This window comes from Ambystoma mexicanum, chromosome 4q (assembly GCF_040938575.1).
Source record: "Ambystoma mexicanum isolate Mex_15411 chromosome 4q, UKY_AmexF1_1, whole genome shotgun sequence".
Lineage (NCBI taxonomy): Eukaryota > Metazoa > Chordata > Amphibia > Caudata > Ambystomatidae > Ambystoma > Ambystoma mexicanum.
The window spans coordinates 1,177,542,936-1,177,567,437 of record NC_090928.1 but is presented as its reverse complement, the minus strand read 5'-3'; positions in this window follow the sequence as shown (position 1 = coordinate 1,177,567,437).

The following is a 24,502-nucleotide window of genomic DNA, read 5'->3' as shown; positions in this document are numbered from 1 at the left end:
TATCAGTCAGCCCGCAAGTAACATCCTTCGAGACCAGCTGTGTAATAAAGTGGAAATCAAAAATGTAGGTTGCTGATCACAGGCAACAAGTCTGTAGGCACCGTTTAAACGTAGGTGCCTTCCACATTGGGTCATTTTGCACAAAGATGGTATCAACAGTTCAGCCACTGCATTCCAGGCAATATCAGGCATCCCATGGCAGCTGAAATCAAATCGCGGAGCACTGACAAAAGGGAGGAGAAAAACAGAAGACGGATAGAGTAGTTTGCAGCTGTGAGCAACACATCATGGTAGACAGAGCAATAGTACTATTAGATGAAGTCAAAACTCATGATGGCCTTGCTATGTGACACAACTAAAGGAATCAGTAAGGGGGGTGGGCAGTGTTGGGTGTGACCATGATCACACTCGGCATGGACCGTGGCACAGGTAAGCTGTGCTAAAAAAGACACAGACACAGTGGTGCCTTTACAGGTCCCCTCTCGTGACTGCCATTTGGCGAGCATGGGGCCATATTTATTACTATCATATGTGCAGAGCCTTCCGACCTCAACAAGTGAGAGAAACCTCTGCAATTCCAGGAGAGTAATGATAGGCATCAATGGTTCTTAATCAATTGCGGGATTGCTTCTAGTAGGGACTTCAGAACTTGCTGTATTTCCTTCAGGGCCGGGTTTTCCCCTCCCCTTATTTTAGGCACAGTGTCTACCACAGTTACTGGTGTAGAATCCTCGGATTCCTGTGCAAGATCCTTCTCCAGGGGGTCCACGTCAATCTCAATGTCCACTACTGTCAACTCTTCTTTATATTTCCTGATCAATTGTGCCGTGGTTGGAAAAACACTGTGTATGGCTGATACATTGGGATTCGGACATCCCAGTGGTTCAATAAACAAAAAATCCTCCGATTTTAACACGCGCAATTGAGGTATATGATACAATCTTGCTAGCAACTCCGAGCGTGCTAACCAGGGGTTTTTGCCACTTGGGTATAAGTTCTTAATGAAGCATATACGCTGGGTAGTTTTCTCGTTCCCAACTTTTTTCTGGTCCATTAAGCTAAGTTCATCGGGATCTTTCGCCTGTATCTCAGGGACGTCTTCCCCATGTGTTTGTATACTGGATTCAAGGTCAGGATCTTCATATGTCACGGAAGCTTCATTGTCGTCCACTACAATTGGCTTTTCCTCAGATATCAGCCAATCTGTCAAGGGGCCCTTAGTCCTAGCGGCCCTTTGGGCGGCTCTTACCATTCTTTTTCTAGCTTTTTTTGATCGTGGCTCAATCGCTGGTTTAGGGCTAGATGGAGGATGCTGAACTTCCAATGCAGCTACTTTGTTCTTCTGTGCTTTTTTAGCCAATCTGTGTTGTTTACGAGTGAGGGGAGACCGGGGACTGTACTCCCGCTCCTGTTCGTCCCCTTCTTCTTGGAGTAACTCAGGTATCATATTATTATCAAATACCTCCGGATCTTCATTTTCCTCCATCGCCACTTCTTGATCATTAGTCTCGTTACCTATACATAATGCCGCCGATAGGTTAATCTCTGCCTCTTCTCGTGGTAGATCTTTATGATCTAGCGCTATGGTAATGGCATTCGTATTAGCCAAGATGCGTCCAGACATCTGTAAGAGTATCTTGATGGCGAATTGTAGAGCCGCCACCGAAGATTGCAGCTCAATTATCTTAGAAGAGCTAGGGTGCTCATCAATGCTGTCTTCTATCTCGTTGTCAGGTTCATCCTCCATCGACGCCATTGCTAAATTAGGCGAGACAGACAGACGTTCACTCCTTCCCACAGTGTCTAACTCCCCTATGACCTCCGTCATGCTGATGTCTTTGGGGGTCATTATATTACTTGAAGGTCTTGATGGAGTTGGAGCCCGCATTCCTCTCTGTATAGATAAGCATAATTCCAAAAGGGAATTGTTGTCAATGTCATCGAAGTTAGAGGTATTTAAAGAGTTATTACCCCTAGGATTTGATGTTACCATTTCCTCAATTGCTGTTGAATTGATGGGAGGGGAAGGATTCTTCAGAAAATACTCAGTGATGGCCCCTTGCGTCACTGGTAAAGTGAGTTTGACATTCTTCTTGATCTTATCCCCTTTTTTCAGGCATTCTTTAATTTCCTTAGTAGGGGGGCACTTAGATTTACGTAGATTGTAAATCGAATAGGGGGCTCTTTTGCCCCGCTGCATAGCTATGTAGCGGATCACTAGATTTTCAGAGTCCCAGGGATGTCAATTAGTCTCCACTAGTGTTTATACAAGGGGACTGCAGATTAATAAGAGGAATAATTCCCCCGAAATTACACTGACAAGTAGAGACAGATTACCTCCTTAATCTGTACTTTCCCCTTATCCAGCAGTCTAGGGGGCTGCCAAATCCGGCTCAAGAGCTAAAAGCCCACAGTCTCCGGGTAAGTATGTTGAGTTCCCCTGTTATAGGAGCCACGTATTCACTCAATACATCTGCGTATTGTGCATAGAGTGCAGGAGCGACCGTGGTGGAATCAATAGGTAGCTAGCGGTAAACACCCCAGGCTGAGATATGGGTCACCGCACGGGTTGGATTCCAAGACCCCCCACAGAGGTCCAGTGGTACGCTCACCCTCCAGCCCCTCGTTGTAGCTCCCCGCTCACCTCTCTGGGCTCCTATTTGCCGCCTTTTTGCCGCCCACCGTGACCTGCTCGCAGTCTGCAACTTCCTCCCCAGTCGCAATGTATGTACATATGCAGGCAGCACCGGGGCAGGCAGGCGGCAGGCAGGCGGCAAACGGCGCCGAGGTAGGCACCTCAGGTACCTGTCAGTAGGGACCGCACGATATGGAATAGGCCTCGGCACCTCAAGGGGTCCACCCCAACCGTCCAGTGCCAAGCTCACGGGTCTGTACTTCTTCACGGCTCCCCCACTCGTCACACGGCACTTTCAGCGCTCCTCCTGAAGCGTTCAGCAAATGCAGCTCCTTCCGCGGCCGCGCTGCACAGGTTAGGTTAGAGTAAAGGACCCTACGTCCCCGTGACCGTCAAGCCGACGCTGCTCTTCGGACAAACACGTCCCGTACACACGTCCCGCAGCCGCTTCCGACAGTGTTAAATGTTTTCAACCCTCATGCTCCCATCAGAGTTATTACGGAACTCAGCGTGTCTTCACGCCACATAACACCCCTCCCTTTTCATACAGAGACAAAACTTCCAACAGTGTTCAACATAACATGTGCAGGTAACCAAACCTCCCGCCAGTGTTTAACATAATGTATGCCAGTCGTTGCCAACTGGGAAATCTTTCTGGCCCCATGACTATGTAAAGCCCACATTTTCATATCATAGTCTTGCAGTCATGCTGGTTGACACCTGTATTCACGCAGGGACTATCGTCGTTCCCTTACCATATAAGGCCCACTTCCTACCCTCTCACTGGGGGTTTCGGTCACCAATTCTTCGACTCTGGCTGGAGGCACCCATTCATAGCTGCCATCGTCACCGTTGCTCATCTCTAGGTGAGGGGCGTCGTTGCCACTTGCTCTTCTCCTGTGCCATTCTCTTTCTAGGTGTGGTGACTCAGACAGTTAATGGGAGAAGCTGGAGTTTCTGGTGACCTGTCCTTGGCTGTCGGCTGCTGTGACTTGGGATCCGAGTGCAGGTTTGTGGTTGAGGGACATCTTACCCCCAGGGTTCCGGGTCCGCATTCGTTTCCCACTGCCAAATCATAGTCACCCGCACTGCCATTGCTTATGTTGCCTGTGGTTCTCCCTTCCACTTCGGGGATGAAGGTATGTGGACATCTTTGGAACAATACCTCTGCAGGAGCCATTCCTGTTGAACAGTGTGGGGTATTCAAGTGGAAAATGAAACAGGGCCCTTTCTTCCCATAGACCTTGACTATGAACGATCCGGAATGTTTTGTTAACAGTGCGCATTAGATGTTCACCCTCTCCGTTTGCTCGTGGTCATACTGGGGTGATATTTCGGTGTCTTATTCCACATTCTGTTAGGATCTCCTCGAACCCTGCTCTAAAACGGTGGCCCATTGTCAGAGCATACTGTCTTTGGAAACCAATGCGTGGAAAATATTTTTTTCCATCACCAGCACAATGTTATGCAGGGCTATGGATGGCACAAACTCCACCTCTAGGTACCGGGACCATTGGTCAACCATCACAAGGAAGTGAAAGTCGTGGTGGGTGGAGCCTAGTCCATATGCACACAGTCCCACGGTTCTTAGTTCCGTGGCATGCTACTTGTGTCCCAGGGCCATTGCCCGGCACCTTATGCATGCTTTTATAAATTCCTCCACCTTTTGAAAGGGGAACCATATTTTCAGCCGAAGGCAACCTTACGTCTTCGCTGCTCCTTGATGCTCATGGTGGGCCAGGGTGATTACTCTCTCGATTAGTGCGCTGGACACTACCATGTGGGAACTGTTAGGCAGAGTTTGTATGCAGTACCCTTTGGGACCACTACACACAACTATGACTACAGGTGTAAGCAAAACCAACCTTTGGTATACGTCTGTAATACACAGTTTTTGGTAGTGGAGCTGAGCAGCCAGGCTTATCTCAAGAGGGAATGTGAACTGTAATGATGTTACACAGAGGTCTACAATCACAGTGGTTCAAATAAACTCTTATACTCAATGTTTCTTTGTTACTTATTAATTTCTTTAACTGTCAGTCATAAAATATTCATAAGAAAGAGGCAATATGATCACACACAAATACACTTCAGTACTGTACAATCTAAGTTTCTGGGGCATTCAGAATACTTTGAAGGAGGAGCAAAAAGGCACAGGTTATCAGAACATAGAAAGACTACAATTATTTCTTAGGCCGTGCAGATATTTTGAGTTCACCAGAAGAGTCAATTCAATTCAATAGACTAGGCCAACGTCAAAGGGCTAAAGTCTTGGATAGGATAAAGCAGTTATGGTGGATGAAAGGAAAAGTCTCTGCCAAAGTTCTCAGGAATAGTTTGTAAAAAGAAGAATCATATAATGGGTCACAAGCTGATAAGGCCTGAGAGTTGGGAAAGTTTCAAGCACTTTTACCGCGAGAGGTAAGTACTCTCAGTCTGGTTTACCTTTACAAATGATGAAAAAGATTAAGCTGGTGACCTCTGTTCCTGGCAGTTCCTGCAGATCTCGCTGTTCCTGGGCCTCAGTCGTGGGGACAAGAGGGAGGACGTCAGGGGACTCCTGCACTTCACTGGGAATGGTCACAAAGTTTGAAACTGGCAAATCTTCAATTCTGGTAGCTGTAGTCAAGCACACAAGCTGGTGTCCCTCTCCCTGGTTATCCGGTTTCCTGCAGCACTGTGAGGAAAATACAACCAGCTCCGAGAATGGTATCCAGGGGACTTAGTGTCGAGTTCATTGGTCCCACCAACTCAAAGGAAGAAGTCGTCCTTGTAGGGCTTTTTTGTTGAGATGAAGTTAGCGATTCGAACCTGCAGCAGGGCTTCACCGGGCAAACCAATGGTAAAGGATATGCAGCAGCCGTCCTCTTCAAGCTAGTATTCGGTTCTTTCGTTCCAGTGGTCGACTCTGCCGTCCAAAGCCAAGAGATCCACCTTTTATTCAGTTATCTCCCATTCAATCCAGCCTAACAGTCACCCACCCAGAAGGGTGGCTGTCCTTGATGGACAGTCGGCCAGCCAATCACCACAGAGTGAATTTGGGTCTCCTAGGGGACAAAGCACAGGGAGTTTCGGGCACCTCCCTCACTTGCTGCCCACCCCAGACACTCAGGTGCCAGAGGTGGTCTTCAATCCTGGAAGCCCGCCAAAAGCGAATGAAAAAAGGAACCAAACCTGGCTTGGCGCGCAGAGCAAAACTCTAGAAGGACCTTTCTACAAAGAAATGGCAAAAAAAGAAGACCGGGACCCATTTTTACAGAGGGGGCTCAGATGCCATTGTGAAAAACATGGCGCCCGCAATTTAACGCTACCGGTGTTCGCGGTCTGGAAAAATCATGGTAGTTCATTGTAAAACCACTGCCACCAGCCATTTCGAGAGGAAAGGGTAGCATTTGACTGCTACATGAGTATCTAGACACAGGCGATTCTATGTAACCCATCCAGCGCTCTATTATAAGATAGGGTGTGCTGGGTCTGGAATTTAAAAAGACTAGTAAAGTCAATTTCACTTTACTTACTCCGGGAAACAGTAGTTCTTCCCAGAGAAGATATTTAAACCTTGGGAAAGCCTGAAAAGGTTTCCCTGTGCCACTGCACTGAGGGCGCAGTGTGACACAAATGAAAAGATGATGCCCATGGAGCTGGTTAGACTCCATAATTCAAAAAGAAAAAACACAGAAAACACATTGAATTGAAAAGTTCAAAGTCCCAAAGTTCAGCAAAAGAGCTGGAGGGCTCTAAGATGGGAGGAATTGGCATATTTTGAGAACTCTCCTTTACAGGAACCCCTCAGAAGGAGGCCATCTTCAGTGAATGTTAGCTCATGTTTTATTTTCCAGAGTTGTTCTAGCATGGATTTAGCTTCTTGAGTCTTATTTCCAAGGTTTTCTAGGGCTGTCTTCCACTGCCCAGACACTATGGCTTCTTTCAGGAGTTGGAAGCAGCCGTCGCTCATCAACGCTTCTCTCAGCTCGTCCACTTCCATGGATTTGGGAATGGTTCTGATGGTAAACATCCTTACAAATTATTCAGTCTCTGCAATGCTCTCTCGTGCAGTGCTACCACCCCCCTGTGGATGTCTGGGCAGGTAGTCAGCTGCATCATTCTCCCCCGGTCAGTATATCAGATTCACACCATACTCTTGCAGTGCCAGCAGCCATTTATCGATACGTGGTGCGGGTTTGCTGATCCACCTGTCATGTTGGGAATTAGTGGTTTATGGTCCGTCATGACTTGGACCAGCTTCCCATATATTTATATATGAAAATTGCGGCATCCGCAGAGCACTGCCAAGTCTTCCCTCTCTATCTGAGAATATCTCTGCTCCATTGGAGATAGGTCACAACTTGCATAGGCATCAGTCCTTGGGGCTCCATCTTGGCCGACCTGGGTGACCACTGCTTTCAGTCCAAATGGGCTGGCGTCAATGACAATTTTAGTGCTTCTGCCAGGGTCGAAGAAAGCCAATGTGCAGTCGTCAGATGGAGCTACTTGGATTTCTGTTTTCATGGTGTCCATTGCCACGGTGTGGACTGTTTTGTGAGGTTTTTCAGGGGTTCTAAGAGGGTCGACAGATCCTTTATGAATCCGCCACAGTAAGTGACCATGCCAGGAAGCTTCTTACCTCTGAGACGGTTTCTGGTGCCTTGGCCTTGTGTAAGTCTCTTACTCTGGCAGAGTCAGCTGATATTCCTCCTTCTTGGAATATGAATCTGAAAAGGTCTATTTTCCTCTTCAGAAATTAACATTTTTCATAGTGGAGCGTCAACCCCAGTGATTGTATCCTTTCCAACACTGCTCTTAGGTATTCTAGATGTTCGCTTTCAGACCTTGAGACCAGGAAGTCGTCACTCACATTTAATGTCCCTTGTAGTCCTACTAGGGCTCCTTGGATGGTCTTCTGGAACACTTTAGCAGCAACACAATCCCAAAATTAAGCCTTTTGTATCGGTATAGGACGGAGTGAGTCGTGAATGTGGTTATGTATCTTCAGTCTTGGTGGAGCACACGTTGGTGATCTCGAAATCCTTGATCTAATTTGGCGAAGAAAGTAGCACCTTCCAGATTTGCCACCATTTCATCGATCATCAGCATTATGTGGCACTCTCTCTTAATACCCTTGTTTGGGAGTCTCATGTCAACACAGATTCTCCCACTGTCAGGTTGATTTGGCTTCTGAGCGGTGACTATTGGGGATACCCAAGGTGTTGGTCCTTCTTCTCGTTCAATGATGTCTAGATTGATGAAATATTGGATTTCTTTTTCAGCCCATTCACGTAGATGGAACAGTACTCACATGTGTTTTAGCGGTTGCATGGTCTCATCTATGTGGAGGCACACAGTCACACCTGACATACATCCGATGCCTGCAGACTGATCCTTCAACCATTTCACCAATGCTTCCACATGTTCCACAAAGACTCTGTGTGCAAACTGAATCTGCTTGAGGGTCTCTGCAGTGGCACATCCTAATTGGGTCAGGTCACCTACTTTGGACACACAGAACCGTGCTCTGATAGACCTCTCCTCATATTTCACCTGGGTTATGAACCTCCCTCTAGAGGCAATGCGGTCTTGCTTCCGAATGTGAATATTCGTACTTTTGTTTCCTGGAGTGGTGGTGGGTTGTGCAGTTTTCAGTAATAGGCTTCGGCCATCACATTTATCAATGCACCCGTGTCCAAGAGTACTGGGATGGTGGTGTTCACTATGGTCACCACACACTTGGACTGGTGCTTGCTTTTTCCACCGATGCTCAGTACTGCCGAAATGAAAAATACGTCTTTGTCTTCCTCGTCACCCTGTTGCAGTTCTTTCACTTCCTCTGTTGATGGTGCGTTTGCGTTTTGCGATGGCTTGCCTTGTGCCGGCCCTCTTGGGCGTTCTTTCTCTCAGGGCACTGCGGCCGATGTTGGTGCTCTGCACACTCGTGCAAAGTGATTTTGATTGCCACACCTGGTGCATGTGTACCCCTTCACAGGACAGTCTTTGTCATGAGGAAGGTCATAACCGCAATTCGGGCACAGAGTTGGGGTGGAGCTAGCCTGCTGTTTTCTCTGTCACCAAGCGTCTCTACCACCTGTGTTCTTTGTCAGGCGTTTTTCTACTGCACACACTTCCTCCAACTTAACAGATTTCAATCCCAACTCCATTTTGGAGGCTCTGACATCAGCCAATTCGTGAGAGAGTCTTAGCTCTAGGAACCTGGGTAACGTGATTCCAGGCCTATAGAGAATCTCTCGATGCACCCTTACAGAATAACAACCTGTTATTATTTGCAGTCTTATTTCTTCTTCTTCATTTGTTCGGGCGCAGGCAGCTGAGGTATGCACCCAGGCTTTCATCACTCTTTTGCATCGCTGTTCTCATTACGAACTTTTTGTAGTCAGTGTTGACCATTGGTGCAAAGTACTCTGACAGGTCTGCAACCACTGCACTATATGAGTCATGCAGCAATGGAATGCATATCTAGGCGTTCACGCCAAAGTTGCTAGCATGGGGCTAGGGAGCCTTGCTGGCAGAATGTCCTCCCATGTGGGGGTGGTGCGGGAGCTCCATTATCCTATCCGGACATAGTGACACTCTTTCAGGGCCCCCTGGTCATAGCTGGACTCTCAACCCTCCTGCCTTGGTAGTCGCACAAGCACTTCAACTGAGCCGCAACCCTCTAATGCCAGTTGAGATTGCCCAGGGGGGTTCCCCAGGTGAGACCACTCTGGGGGATGGGTGAACAAGCACTCTCCTGGGACAGCCGCACCCAAAGGTGGTGCAGTGTGGGGCGGATGGTGTGTCCTCTCGCCCTGCCTCATTGGAGAGTGATGCCCATATGGGCCAATACTGGCTGTAAATTCTGTGAACAGCTCAGGCATTCATAAAATTGAGGTGGGGTGGCTCTATGGAGTGTGTGTAGTCATGGTGACAAGAGATGGCCCAGGGCTCTTACTGGTGGGATGCCGCGATCAGCGATGGTATCTCCATGCTCAGTGATGTTGCATGAGCGTGAGTGTTCTGCTACCGGGGGCCCACCTGTTGACAGTCGGTTCAGTGGGGCGGCGCTCAGAACCGCCTCATCGCCATTTGTTGGGGGGACCGTGATCACACTCGGCAGGGACCGTGGGGCAGGTAGGCCACACTGCACTAGTAAAGACGTTGACATGGGGGCTCGAATGGGAATGGGGAAGGTCTGGGCCCGGGTTCCCTGAGGGAGGAATTACCGGGCCCTCCAAACTCGGAATGGCCCGGTAATTCCCCATTCAGGGAACTCGGACCCGGACCCGAACCCAGTTTTGGAGGCAGCATTGCCGCCAATAGCGACATGGCTACCGCCAAAGCCGTAATGAGGCCCCTAGAACAAGCAATGAAACACACTTGAAACATAGTTTATTAGCTTGCTGGCATACATTACCTGCATATTAACTTTTTAACTATCTTTAGGATGTAAAAAGGTGGTTCAGTTTTGCTGTATGCGGTAAAGAAATCCTAAATTAAGGGATGAGGGGATCTGCTCTCCACTGAGTTACTCTGGGCCCTGGGAGAAGCTAGCAGACAAAGGGTTGAACTAAAATAATAGACATTTGTTTTAAGCAAAAGTACACATCAAAAAATATATGTTTGAATGGAAATGAATATACATGTTTGCATGCTCTAGTTAATGCATCCTCTGCATAGTGTAATGATACTAATGGGCACCTGAGTTTGCGAAAGTAGATACACTAACAGATGGTAAGGAAAACATAGCATCCATCTTGGAATGGTGCTGGCTCTCATTAAACCAAAAGTAAACTGGCATGTCCATGAATGGACATCGCATTTTCCTTTCTCCCACAACAGTCTGATAGTAGATAAAATTGTTTCCATTATTACAAGAAAAACAAGTTTTCCTAGGTGCAGTAATTGTTTGTGCCCAAGCATTTGGGCATTTTTCATTATGAATGACTCCTCTGATATTTGAGTGTGTATGCCCCTTATTTCCTTTATTTTCATGTTTGGGTTAGTGAAAATGAAATCTTCAGGCAAATTTACGCTTCGGCCATTTTACAAAAGATCAGGACAGTGTCCCTTTCCTACCAGTACAGAGGGATGTGTAGTTGTTGCTTATATCAGCATTGAATTAACTTTTCTATTTATTACCAACGTACAGAGCCGGTAAAGCGCTAATTGCTGTGATCTGTGTTTGATCTGCAGGTCGCAGGTTCACATCCCGGCAAAGCCAACTCAGCCTTTCATCCATCCAAAGTTGATCAAATGAGTACCAAATTTGTTTGGCTAATAATAATGTATGTAAATATGTGCTATGCAAAGCGCTTTGAATTAAAGTTCTATATAAAGAACAAGTTAATATAGCACTATTATCCAATGTGCTGAACAAAAAACAAATGGTACAATAATAAGTGACAGATTAAACCATGTAAATAAGCTCACAGTGTAAAAAAGTTAAGATGAGAACTAAGTTGAGTATGAACGAGTCACTCAAGTCGTTTAGAAAGGTAAGGAAGGAGAGATCTAGGGTGGAAATGAGAAGGTTCCGTGGTATCCAAGAAAGATGTCTTTGAGAAGAGCATAATAGTGGCAGCTTTAAATGCCTGCCAGAAAGTAACCAGAATATAAAGAAGAGATAAAAATAACAGATAAAACATAATCATACTCTAAGGCAGGAAAAATATGTTTGATAAAGGTCGAATCGTATTGGCATAAGGGCATTCGAACATTTTCGGAGTATGGCTTGGGAGCCTTGATTCATTTAATGAGTTATTTGGAGACATGAATACAGTAGATTCTATGATATAATTTACTGACGAGATTGGCAACCCAGGCATACACTACTTGGATGTACACATCGAGGTTCAGGAGTGCAAGGTTTCCACCACATTGTTCACCAAACCCACTGACAGGAATAATATTTTGCACAGGTTGGGCTTTCGTCCACAGAACACACTGAAAAACCTACCTTATGTTCAAATGCTCAGAATTAAGAGGATGGTGAGCGATCCGACCGAATGTGAAAAACAACTATCCAGACTGTGTACCAAACTCAAGGAAAGATGGTATCTTAATGAAGACTTGAAGACAGCAACCTCCAAAATAAGGACTCATATATGGTATTACCTTTTACAAAACTAGATGGCAAAAGAAACACTCTTGATATTGTTTGTTTCCAAGTTTTTAACACAAAGCCAACAAATCAAGCGATGCATCAGAAAGCATTGAAACATACTCACGAGTGATGAAAGGACCAAAGACTCATATGGCAATCCTCCTACGTTCACCTACCAAAGAATCAATAACCTCAGGGACCTACTCGTTAACAGGGGGACCAGCACAAAAACATGCCAAATGTAAGAATACAAGGTACCTTTCCATGCTTTAACTTTGGTAATTGTAATAAAGTGAACAAAGGGGCAGTAGAGTTCCATCATAACATTGGAGAGAAAATCAAGCTCACAGTCTATGCTACCTGCCTTACAGGAAATGTGATATATTGCATAAGATGCCCATGTGGCATTTACTAGGTTGGAGAAACAGGAAGAAAGATATGTGTGGGGATGAATGAACACAAATCATGTATACAGAACAGGAATATGACATCTTCAGTCGAGAGACATTTTCAGGACAAGGGGCACATCATTACCCAATTGAAATGTCAAGTACTTGAAGTTATTGACATTAAAGATCAGAGAAAAGACCTTAAGGGACTGAGGGCACAGAGAGAAGACTACTGGATTGATCATTGTAATGCATTAAGTCCTACTGGGACGATCAAAGATTTGGACCTCAACTGTTATCTTTAATAACTGTCAACTAACATCTATTTCACGTTATCTGGTTATCCAAAGAAGTTACTAACACTTTTATTATTTTGTATTTATTTTCTTTTGAATTATTTTAATACTTTTGTATTACCGTTAGGGTTCATATCCTTTATCTAATATTATTTATTTGTTTTGTATTTATTTGATTGTAACGTGCCAAAGCCCGTAGGAATCAGGGCGCAGAGAGCTTCAAATCAGTACTCAAATCCGGAAGGGAACAGGATGTGCTAAGTTAATAAAAGCGATTACTTTTCATAGCTTTTTTAAAGGCCAATAAATTTCTCTCACATCTAAGATCTGTAGGCAATTTGTTCTAAGCTATAGCAGCTTTAACTGGGTGAGAACTTTCTTTCCCCTTTACACGTAATGCTCTTGGTCTTTGCAAGCGCATGGTATTTCTGGACCTAGTTTTTCTGATTTAGGATTGTACGGAGATGTGTGATTTGAAGTAGCTGGGAGCATCCCCAAACAAACATTTATGCGTTAGAACATTGATTTTATACTGAATTCGGGCTAGGGTGGGAAGCCAGTTTAGAGCTCTCCTGTGTTGTGAAATATGCTCATGTTTGGCTATACCTCTTACCATCCGCACGGCATAATTTTGCAAAATCTGCAATTTCTTGATACAGTGCTTACACGCTCCGCACAGCAATGCATTGCAGTAATCTAACCTTGATAAGACCAAGGCTCTAATCAGTGTGATACAATTGGTCATGGAAATGTATGGCTTTATTTGCAAATAAGCCTGTGATAATAGTGAATACTCTTGTTACATTAGCAACTTGAGCATCTGCTTTACCAGTTGTCTCAATGGTAACCCCTAGCGTTTTGACACTATTAGATGTGTGGATTACATGTTGATCAATACACCACTTAATATAGGCCTCTCCAAGTAAATTTCCTGCTATATCAGAGCCAAAGATCAGGAGTTCTGTCTTTTGGCCATTTAAACAGAGGCAATTCTCCATCATTCAAGTGTATATTTTTTGATAGGTGGACATAATCAAATCTGAGTCCTTTTCATGATCTCCACTTATTCTGAATAAGAGCTGAGTATTGTCAGCATAATTTGTAAAATGTAGTCCCAGTGACTCAAGAAGGTCACATAAGGATATACAGAATACATTAAAAAGTGCTGGCGACAAGCATGCTCCTTGCGGCACACCGCAAGTGGTCGGCTCTGGTTCAGAAGATGCATTTTGCCAGATCATTTTCGATTTCCTATTACTTAGGAATGATTGAAACCACTTGGCAGAGTTAGGGGAGCAATTCCCACTTTTCTAAATGCAGTTTAACAATTTGGAGTGGTCAACAAGGTTGAACGCTGCCGAAAGGTCCAAAAGCATCAACAAGCCAGCTTTACCATCGTCCACTATCTGTAACATTTCTGTCTGGAGATCCCATGGATGGATCTAAAGCGGACTGATGTTGATGAATGATATTACATCTCTCAATATATTGCTGAAATTGGATAGCCGCAATCTTGTCGAAAAGCATTGGGATTTCCAAATACATCATGGCCACTCAGGCAGTAAAAACAGCTCCTTTTTTAATAGTTTCCAGTATTTGATATGATTTAGGCTGTTTGACCGGATGCATCAGCTTTTTACAAACAGGATTGCTTCCTGCACATATGTTTACCTTCTACCCTCTGTCACGTTCTGTCGTGTTAGCTTTAGTATAGCCACGTTGCCTTTCCATAATGGCCGACCCTGTGTACAACAGATGCCGCGCTGGACATCTTCTGTTTCTTGCACGGTAGCTACAACAGGGAAATGTTTATACGAACAAGCGGCTTTCACCACACGATTTGCACACACACGCCGTTCGGTCCCTCGCACGGTGCAGCACATCTGTATTTTTTCTGAGACCAGGTGAGACACGATTTGAGCACCAAATTATGACTCTTGTGCTGTGTAGACTATTACATGACAGATGGATACATTTTTAGACAACAATGTGTTTCTTTCTACGAGATGAGGAATATCCTCATGTATTGGGGTTTCCCGAATTGAAGAGGGCTATTTTTTCATTTGAGGTTAGTACTGTACAGGCGGTTCACTTGCACCGGTGTCACCGGGACTTATTCGCTGTCAACACTGTTGAGGTGGTTTCACCCATATTCCCTAGATAGCTCACTTCTACATCTGTTACTGTTACTCTGATGCTACCCACACGGTTCAGGTGGTTATTCCATGAGATCACACATATCGTGTCGGGGAAATTACAGGCCAAATTCTGCAGACTGTCACACTTATTCATGACTACTGTTACTAGTACCACTAGGCTATTTAGGCTTAATATTGTTCCTCACTTCACACAGTGCCACTATTGCTGAGTAAAGTGGCATGTACATGACATGGCCATTATGTGCAGTTGCTTATGAATCTTTATTTTAATTTCTATCTCTTTATATGTTGTTCACTGCTGTTTTCTGTATTTTTATCCTGTGGCCCAACATAAATGTATAAATCGAATTTAATATGGGTCTGTTTATGTCTAAATGTGCATGAATCATGTTTGAAATGCCATGAATATATGAATCTTTTTCTTTTTTTCTTTTTTCATTTTTCTTCCTTTTTTTTCTTTTATGGACTGTGTTAATCTGGTTAATACCTCAGACCTGTATGCTATGAACTTCACTGCATACCGGTTGCCACCATGTAGGGTAAGTTTGCAGGGTATTTTGGGATAACATGGGTCTCATCGATCTACATTTGTGAATGTTGCTGATGTGTGTGTATATGTGTAATAATAGCATACTGATCAGATGAGGTATAGACGCCCTGATGAAGGACTAATTACAGTCCAAAATGCATTGGCAACCACTTGCATCAGCAATTACTTTATGTGATTAAAAACACAAAGGGCCTCATTACACGTAGTGCGGTAAGGGTTTACCGGTACCGGTAAGGGCACCGGTACCGGTAAACCCTTACCGCCTTACTACGAGGTCCCTTTGCGGGTTGGTACTTTAACGCCTGCTTTTTAGCAGGCGTTAAAAACCAACCCGCAAAGGGACCAGGGTGCTAATTACGGTACCGCAATTTGCGATACCGTAATTAGAGCCTTCCCCATTCCCATAGAGCCCTATGGGGCAAAAATGGGAATGGGGAAGGGCAATGGAGGAAGGCGGAATTACCACCTTCCCAACCTTGGAATAGGGCGGTAATTCCCCTTTCCTCCAAGGCGGTACCGGTAAATTACCGGCATGAACCATGGTGCTAATTGCACCATGGTTTACCGCACTACGTGTAATGAAGCCCAAAGTCATTTGAGTATTGGGTTTTAGAAGCATCTACTTATTAGCACAAATTATTGTTTCAAAGGTATCTCAATACGCTACTTACTGAATCAAATTGACATAGCCAAAAGAGTGGTTACAAGGGTGTGTAGCCCACACCGAAGGCTTATTAGCCTAGGTCACTTGCTCATCATTGTTATTTTGCGTGCCCGGCACAGACGCACTACACCGTGGGTTGCACCCCACTCGTAATTTTATTGAAACTAATTTATACTCTATCTTTGATCATCAAAGTCAAGAAACAACAAACCAACTAGTGGTGCCGACTCACCATATCAATCATTTAATACTCTGGAGCTGTGCACATTGCAAAATAAATTAGGGTAAACCATCTACTGTATGAGATTTTGGATTTTATTTTCCAGCAATAAGTAAGGGGTGCTTTTAATGTTATTGTGTGAAATATTATTTCTAGGAGCTACTGGACGATCCAGCAAAGTAAACCTTAAAAGGTAACACTGTATTTCCTCACTTCTGCTGCCCCTTAGAATGCAATAAATCAATTTAAATTGAGGAGGGAGTTAAAACGATGTGACAACTCTACCTTCCGTGCTAACTTATTAAAAAAAAAACGGTCATTGAAGAGCCCTCTTGGGGGCCTTACAGCAAGTACTGAGTCATCTTTATGATTAAGTGTGCACAGGGGATAGGCACCCTTGAGGACACCCTCAAGGGGGCTGTAAAGACTGCAGGAGTGGTTATATGTATGAACACAGACAGTTATCAGTCTCACTGCGCTGAACAGTGCAATAGTGACAGGTGTTCCAAGTAATTCAAAGAAGGAGGGATTTCTCATGAGTCCAATGAGTTTAAGAACGAAGTAGCCTGACATGTGTTTCGAGTCATCACCGACTCTTCATCTGAGGCTAAACATAATGCACAACATAATGATGAACACAAATAGTACAGCACAACATAAACAGTTTGAATGAAAGTCGTCCATTGTGAAAAAAATCAATACAAATTTGATAAGGACATTAGTAAGGGCATTCAACCAAAAGGGCAAACACAAGTGCAGGTAGGCCAAAAAGAACAGCAGTTACAGCATATATATTAAGATAAAATCAAATAGCAACAAACAAAAATAATAAAAAATAATAGATAAATAAGATTGGCACAGTACCATAGTAGGAGGGGATTGAATTGAATGGAGAATCCATAGGTTACGGGATGCATGTAAGAAACAGGGGTAAAGAAACAAACAAGTTGCAAGGAGTTAGTTATAATGCATCCACGGAACAGCTATAGCAGCGCAGTCAAAGAGGCAAAAGCCGTCAAAAAAAACCAAAATTGGAATCATAAATAAAAGGTACCTGAAAGTTTCAAGAGCTAGCCTAACCAATTAAGTATATCGTGGCCAGTGCCAGATGCACTCTCTAAAAAGGAAGAGAGAAGACAAGATTTTTATTTTACATGAAGCGTTTAAATACGCTGTTCAAGCACAAATGTGAAATTAAGGAAGAACAAGAGAGTGTGAGATTAAATGACAAATCATACCTCACTGCTTCGCAATTGCGGAACTCTGTAAGGGAAAAGAAATTCCCTCAGCATCACTTAAACATGGACAAATTAACGTAACAACTGTGATTGCTAAAATGCAGCTACCCGGAGTGCCAGAGGAAACCCAAAACGCAAAAGCAAGGCGTGCGTGCGCAAATAAGAATGGGCGAAAGCTAAAAATTGACTTTCTCTAAACTTAATTGAGACGTGCTGATGCACTAATTAGAAGTATCATAGCGCCCAGGGGGCCGTGAAAAACCATTTTACCTGTGCAATGCTGCTGAACTGAATGAAATGAAAGTAAGCCCAGACCATAGAGATAGAAACAGGACTATTTAAATACACAAGGTATTTTAGAACATGGCCGATTAGGTCAGGAAAGAAACCCACCATGTTGGAATGATGGAAATGAAATGAATACCTCAGGAGTGAATTTGCCCCAAAAAGTAAGGAGCTTACCAACCGCCGCTAAAAGGCAGAGATTAAACTGTTCTGAATTTAAAAATTAGCAGGGCTGGAATTCCACAAAAATTTATATAAAGTGCCTTGCACAGCAGACAATGTACTAATTGCAAAAAATGGAGCCCCTGAGGGCGCCAAGATAAATATATACCAGTAAGGCCTGAGAACGAAAGGAAATTTGCGCCGCGTGCACCAATTGCTGTTGAGCTGAATAACCAAAAGGAAACACGGGTTCATATAGATGAAGGGGATTAAACCGCAGAGAATTGCGACTACTAGCGCATGCTAGTAGGAACCAAATTGGGGAAAGATGTTAAATAAATTGTTCATCTGCCATCTGTGAATGCGCTGCTATAGAAAAATTTGATGTAACGGTACTGCAAACAGTCTTTGTAAAGGGATCACTAGACCCCACACGATTATAAATGACCACTTGGGTGTGAATAAAGTACTCATGTCCACAAAAAAAGGGAGGGAAAACATGATACCTGTGTAAAATAAAGAAGAGAACAACAGTAGGTTTTCACAAAAAGGTTGCAAATTCATGGTCTGAATTTAGACCTCTAAACACAGTACGATATTTACAGATGAATCTCGCTTCTAACTGGCGTAATTTGAGCATGAGATTGCCCCTTCTAGGCGGCAATGACACTTTGCAAAGGCCCACAAATCGAATGTCATCCTTACTATCTAATTGATACAGTTTTTGCCAGTGATTGGCCAGTGGGTATTTGGATTCCTGGCTGCCAATTGTGGTGAGATGTTCCCAAATACGAGTCTTAAGGGGCCTGATGGTGCTGCCTATATATTGCAATCCACATGTACAAATAATACAGTAAACCACAAACTTTGAATTGCAATTGAGGAATGTTTTAATAGTGTGGTCTCCCCTATCTCCAAAGGAGACCTTTGAAGTTTCCAGAGTGTACTTGCACATGTTGCAGAATCCACATTTGTGAAAAAAAGCAGCATGGGCAGAGTGTAACCACGTATATTTAGGAGTCAGTGGACACATAAATGAAGGGCAGAGTTTATTTTTAAGAGATTTCCCTTTGCTAAATGTTATATTAACAGAGGGATCAAGCCAGTTGGCAATGTCAGAATCTAAATGGAGCGGGTACCAATGTTTCTCCAGAATTCTGTGGATCTTGTGACTATCTGAATTGTATCTAGTAATAAACCTGATTTTTTGAGGCAGAGGCGATTTCTCGCGAGTTTTAGGAGTTAGCAGATCCGCTCTTTTCAGCTGACGTACTGACATGAGGGCCTTGTCGAGGAAGCTATGTTGATAGCCCCTCTCCAAGAACCTGGATTTGATAGCGATACTTTCTTGATCAAAGTACAAGGGTTCGGAACAGTTTCTCTTACCGCGAATATACTCTCCTATAGGAATATTCGCTATGACATGATTTTTATGACAGCTGTCTGCATGTAATATTGAATTGACAGAAGTGGATTTGCGAAAAGTTTTTGTCACCAACCCATTTGGAGTAACATCAATTGAAAGGTCCAAAAAATCTATATGAGTCTGACTGTAGGTCACAGTAAATTGTATACCCCAATCATTATTGTTGAGATAGGCCACAAATTTAAGCAAGAGTTCTTGTGTACCAGTCCAAATTAACAAAACATCATCAATACAAAGTTTCCACAGTTTCATGTAAGGTAAAAAAGCTTGATTTCCAAATACACAAGGCTGGTGCGAAGCTAGCACCCATGGCCACTCCAATTATTTGCTTAAAGTACATGTTATTGAAAACAAAAACATTATTCTGTAAAGTAAACATCAAAAATTCTTTAACCGTCAAAATGTGTTCGAAAAATGATGCAGAAAATTCACAGAAAAGAAAGTCCACACTTGCTAATGCTTTGTGATGATCAATAGAGGTATATATTGCTTTTACATCCAGAGTAACAAGACAGCTGTTATTTTGACAATCTAAACTGTCAAGAATTTGTAAAGTGTGCATGGTATCTCTAATGTATGTAGGAGTGTTAAGCACCACTGGTAACAGAAATTCATTGATATAGCCAGAGATAGGTTCCAATGTACCACCGCTCCCACTCAATATTGGTCTCCCTTCTGGCATATTGATGAATTGTTTATGAATTTTTGGGAGGAAATAAATGGTGGGCATAATAGGTCCATCTACGGCAGTGGTCTTCAAACCTTTTTGGCTCGGGCCCCCCCTGAGCCAAGTTTGGGCAGGCCGGGCCCCCCTAAAAGTGCCGGATGGACAGTATGTAGAAATCGCTATGAACTTTTGCGTGCCGTCACCGCACCCTACTTCCAATACAGACCCTGGGCTCTCCCCCACCATACCCCCACCACTTTCCCAGTGCTGCCGCCCATCCTGCTCCAACCAGAGTCCCATAACACAAGCATCCACACATCCATACACATTTAAATAAAAAATAAATCGCCATGAACTTACCTTCTGCAGGGGCCTGCGCATGGTTGCTAAAATGCCCCGCTCCAGGTTGCTCTGCCCGTATGTGCGAGGAGGCGCAGGAGCACCCCCTCGAACATACATACATGCAGTGCCCCAGCCAGCATTTCCAATGAGCTATGCAAGGCTGGCGAAGCAAAACACCCCCAACATTGCATGGCTCAGTGATCATGTGCGGCTGGGGAAATGAACTGTCAAAGGCAAACAGTGTTTCCCTTTGACAGTTCAGCCAGCCAGGGAGCACTCCCTCAGCTGGAAAAAGCAGCTGAGGGAGTGCTCAGTGTTTCACTGGGCTGGCTCCTCGGCTCCTCCATAATGGGTGAGGTGGCCAGTGGGTGGACGCCCCTCACCCATTATGGATGAGTCGGCAGGCTTGGGCTGGCCTATAGGGCGATGGCTGTACCAAAAATGCAAAATGCTAGTGTAGGCCAATCAAAATGGGCCACTTTTTTGGCCAATGTGGGCCAGTTTGAGGAGTTGCTTCACTATGCAACTAGTAGTTTTGACCATTGTTGCTGAATACATATTCTTTAAATATCACAATTTGTTTACATTTGAATAGAAAACCACCCCTTGGGTACTATTCAAACAGTCTGTGACTAAAGGACTGAATATCCATTTGCAACTGCTGCCCATGTTTTCATTGGTGCCTACGACCGTTTTATGGTCAGTCTGAGCATGTGAGCTGCCCCCTCCCATTTCCTCCAATCTAAAAAAAAAAAAAAATGTGTTTTTTTTTTTTTTTTACATTTCATGCTGGGCTCTGGCGCCCCCCCTAGGAGGCGGCCGTGCCCCCGTGGGGGGCGTGCCCCACAGTTTGAAGACCTCTGGTCTACGGTGAGAAATTGCCTTTCCACATCCGTAAGAAGGCCTATTTTATGCCATTTGGTAATCAGATCATTGGCTGTCGCATGAATAGTCTTCAAAGTATTATTAGAAAGAATCAAATAACATCCGGCGGAATTCAAGTGCTGCATGCCCATAGCTATATAATCAGCACGATCCATGACAACAAAGTTCCCGCCCTTGTCGGCCTCCTTAATAATCAATTCAGAATTGCCAGACAGAGGTACCATTGCTTGAAACTCATCTTTATTAAGATTGTGCTTATAACACGGCTTGCGAGTTGCACCGAAATCTTCCAATGAATGGATATCCTTAATGACTGCCTGATAGAAAGTATCTATGACGTTAACAGAAGGGAATGTAGGAGTAAACTTGGATTTCCTGGTTAATTCCTTGATGGAAACATTTTGTTGAACAACATCTAATTCTTTAAGAACTTCTGAAATGCTCGTTTGTGTTTATGGTGCAACATCATCTAGGGTCATAAGTCATGAGTAGTAAGGAATGTTTGCATAGAGATGTGAGACGGAATAGGAGTGGGAGGTAAAGGTTTCTAATTGCGAACTTGCGTTGCAAAAATATTTTTAAGCTTGAGTTTACGTGTAAACTTAAAAAGATCAATGTGGATGTCCACAAACTTGTTGGTAGCTAATGGCACAAACAAAAGACCCTTGTTGAGAACAGCCGTTTCGGCCGAGGAGAGCGGATGTGAGCTTATGTTAGTAATTAAATTCTGTGTGAGGATCCCCCCACCTGGGCAACCTGTAAATAAAGATATAAAAAAAGCCCAGTCCATGTATTGCTCAATATAGTCTTGGTTCCCTCTAAAAAGGTTCTACTACCCCCAATGTACCTGGTTTAGAAGAGTTCGATGTCGGGTCATCGACGGATCCTTCTTGAGTGACTCCCTTTAAGGCAGGAGCCACAGATCGTCAAGATCCCTCGACGAAAAGGTGAACAAAGATGTAGAGGCAGCAGCTTCGGTCCTGGTGGTGCTCGTCGACGATCGGTCGTGGACGTCCTGCAAAACTGAGGCGTGCGGTGCACCTCGACGATGATAGATGTTTGCTGCAAAGAGTCACTGAAGAACTTTGGCCCAGCAAGGGTGTCGGGTCATCGGCGACCTTGACTTTCTCCGGCGGGACAAAGCGGTCGACGGTGATGAGCAAGGGAGTCCTTGTTTCAAAGGTTTCTTAGGCAATGAGGCGGTGCGGCTCCAGTCACCAGCGGCACAGCGTCAAACTGTCCCCACTTTTGGGCAACACAGCTTCAACGGGCCTCTAGAGGTTACGGCGGACCTCCGAACCCTGGTCAATGATGGTGGACAGACATTCGGGCACTTCTATTCAGTTTCCTCGGTGGTCCCCGTCTCCGGTCGACAGTCTTTTGAAAACTGACTTCCAGGGAGCCTTGGTGAAGTGTAGCTGGTGCACAATGGTCCCTTGTAGCTCAGGAAGAGGTCTCCTAGCCAGGTACTCTCTTGGATCAGGTTCTTGAAGGCACAACAGCTTTCAGATTGCATCAAAGGGAACAGCGGTTTACCTTCTTCTTCCGGCTCGGCTTCAAGAGTAAGCATCAAGTTTCAACTTCAGCTTCTGAACAATTTCCATCAGTAGGAGCTCCCAGATATACTGTTTGGTCTCTCATTCACTCTGTCTGGGTCACACTCAGGCAACCAATAATTCAGAAGGGCATTCATGCAGACAGGCAGCCAATCAGGCCATTCTCCTCCCTCCAGACAATCACACAAGGAATGTGTATTGGGACAGGTACCCAGCCATCCAGCCCTCCACATTGCATTCATAACAGTTTCAGGCTGGGCTGTCTCAATCTGTGTGTCACGTACCAGAAACCAGACACCCATAACATGAAGTGCATATTGGTCACACAATCCATTCACCCAGGTTCCACCCCAAGGAAGTACCCACAACATCCAGTCACTGGGAAGGCTCCAGCCAGTCTGGTCTGGACTTCCCCACAATACCATATATGGAACTTCCACTGTACAGACAGTCAGGGGAAGGGACAGAGTCATGGCTTCCCAGGACTTTGGGAAAACAAGGTAACAGGCAATAGAAAGCAAGTGGCCATGGGGGCAATCTTGTCTCCTATCAGGAATCAACTAATTCCAATGGCAGGGCCTGGGTATCCCAAAATGGAGGATACTCAGAGCACCTGTCAAATTCAGCATGGAGCTGCCACCAGCCCATACCCTGCTCTGTGGGCTACAAACAGGTGCCCAAAAAACTGCACTAGGGGTATAGGGTTGTACCCCCACCCATGGGTGCCATAAGGTTATCCCAAGGGTCTGTTCACCAAACCAAAAAGAGGAAGAGCTGCACTGCCAGGAGTCCCACATGGATTCCCGTGCAGAAAATAACACAGAACACACATGATAAAAAGGAGAACAGGACAAGGAAATGGAGGCCCTTTCCCTCCAATGTATTTCCAGCATCACAGGGGCCTCGCAGCCAGTACTGAGTCATCCTCATGATAAGTGATTAGGCACACACTAGACTTGAAGCACATTAAAGCCCATTACAGGTGAGACACTTACCTCTAGGCAAGTCGGAGGAACACCCCTCTCCACTGCTTTCACAGGTAAGGCAATGTCGGACCCAGGATGGGTCATTAGATTTGGGTGCAGGTTGCACTGTAGTGATAACATTGTGGTATTTTATTTTATTTATTTATTTAATGTGATACCGTTTTTATAAACAAATCAAAACTTTACACATTCAATATAACAATCATATCAATCAATCAAGCAAATTTTAGAAAAACACAAATATACTCTCAGAACTATATCAGAAATCAATTCATTGATTCAATTCAATGAATCAATTCATGAATTCATCAAATCATCAAATCAACACAAGGGGCAACCAAAATTGCAATTGTGAATAGATAATAAATGGCACGTCATTAAGGGGGCTGAGTTGATCCAGTCACTACAGTGTTACCTCTCTGGGGCCTCTCTGAGGCCAAAAGGCTCATTCCTCAGCTATGTATCTACATAAACGGTCAACAGTTTTGGCTCATCGACTGCACAAGAGTTATTTCAACTTGCCCTTTGATGGCAAAAAATGTTTCAGCTTCCCTCCAAACTCTAAAAAGAGCTAAATGCAGACCAGAGTTCAGCATGTTCAGGCACTGATACCAAAACTCATACATTTTTAAATGTTCAAGACAACAACACATTTTCCAAGATTTTTACCATAACTAATGCTCATCTTCGGGCACTGAGTGAGGATGTGTCTAACTGTTTCCAGCTCAGAGCGGTTTTCACAAACCCTACAAAATGTCTCTGCTTTGGTCACAGTTTGCCCCAATTCAGTGTTCTCAATGTTGGCAACTGATTTATACGCATCAGCAATACAAAACGCCTAAGAGCAGGGCCTTGGCAAAGATCCAGGTACATTTGAGCCTTTTTATAGGTGTAAAGTACACATGTGACAAACTTATAGGTTTTTAATGTTGCTAGATGTGTAAAGTT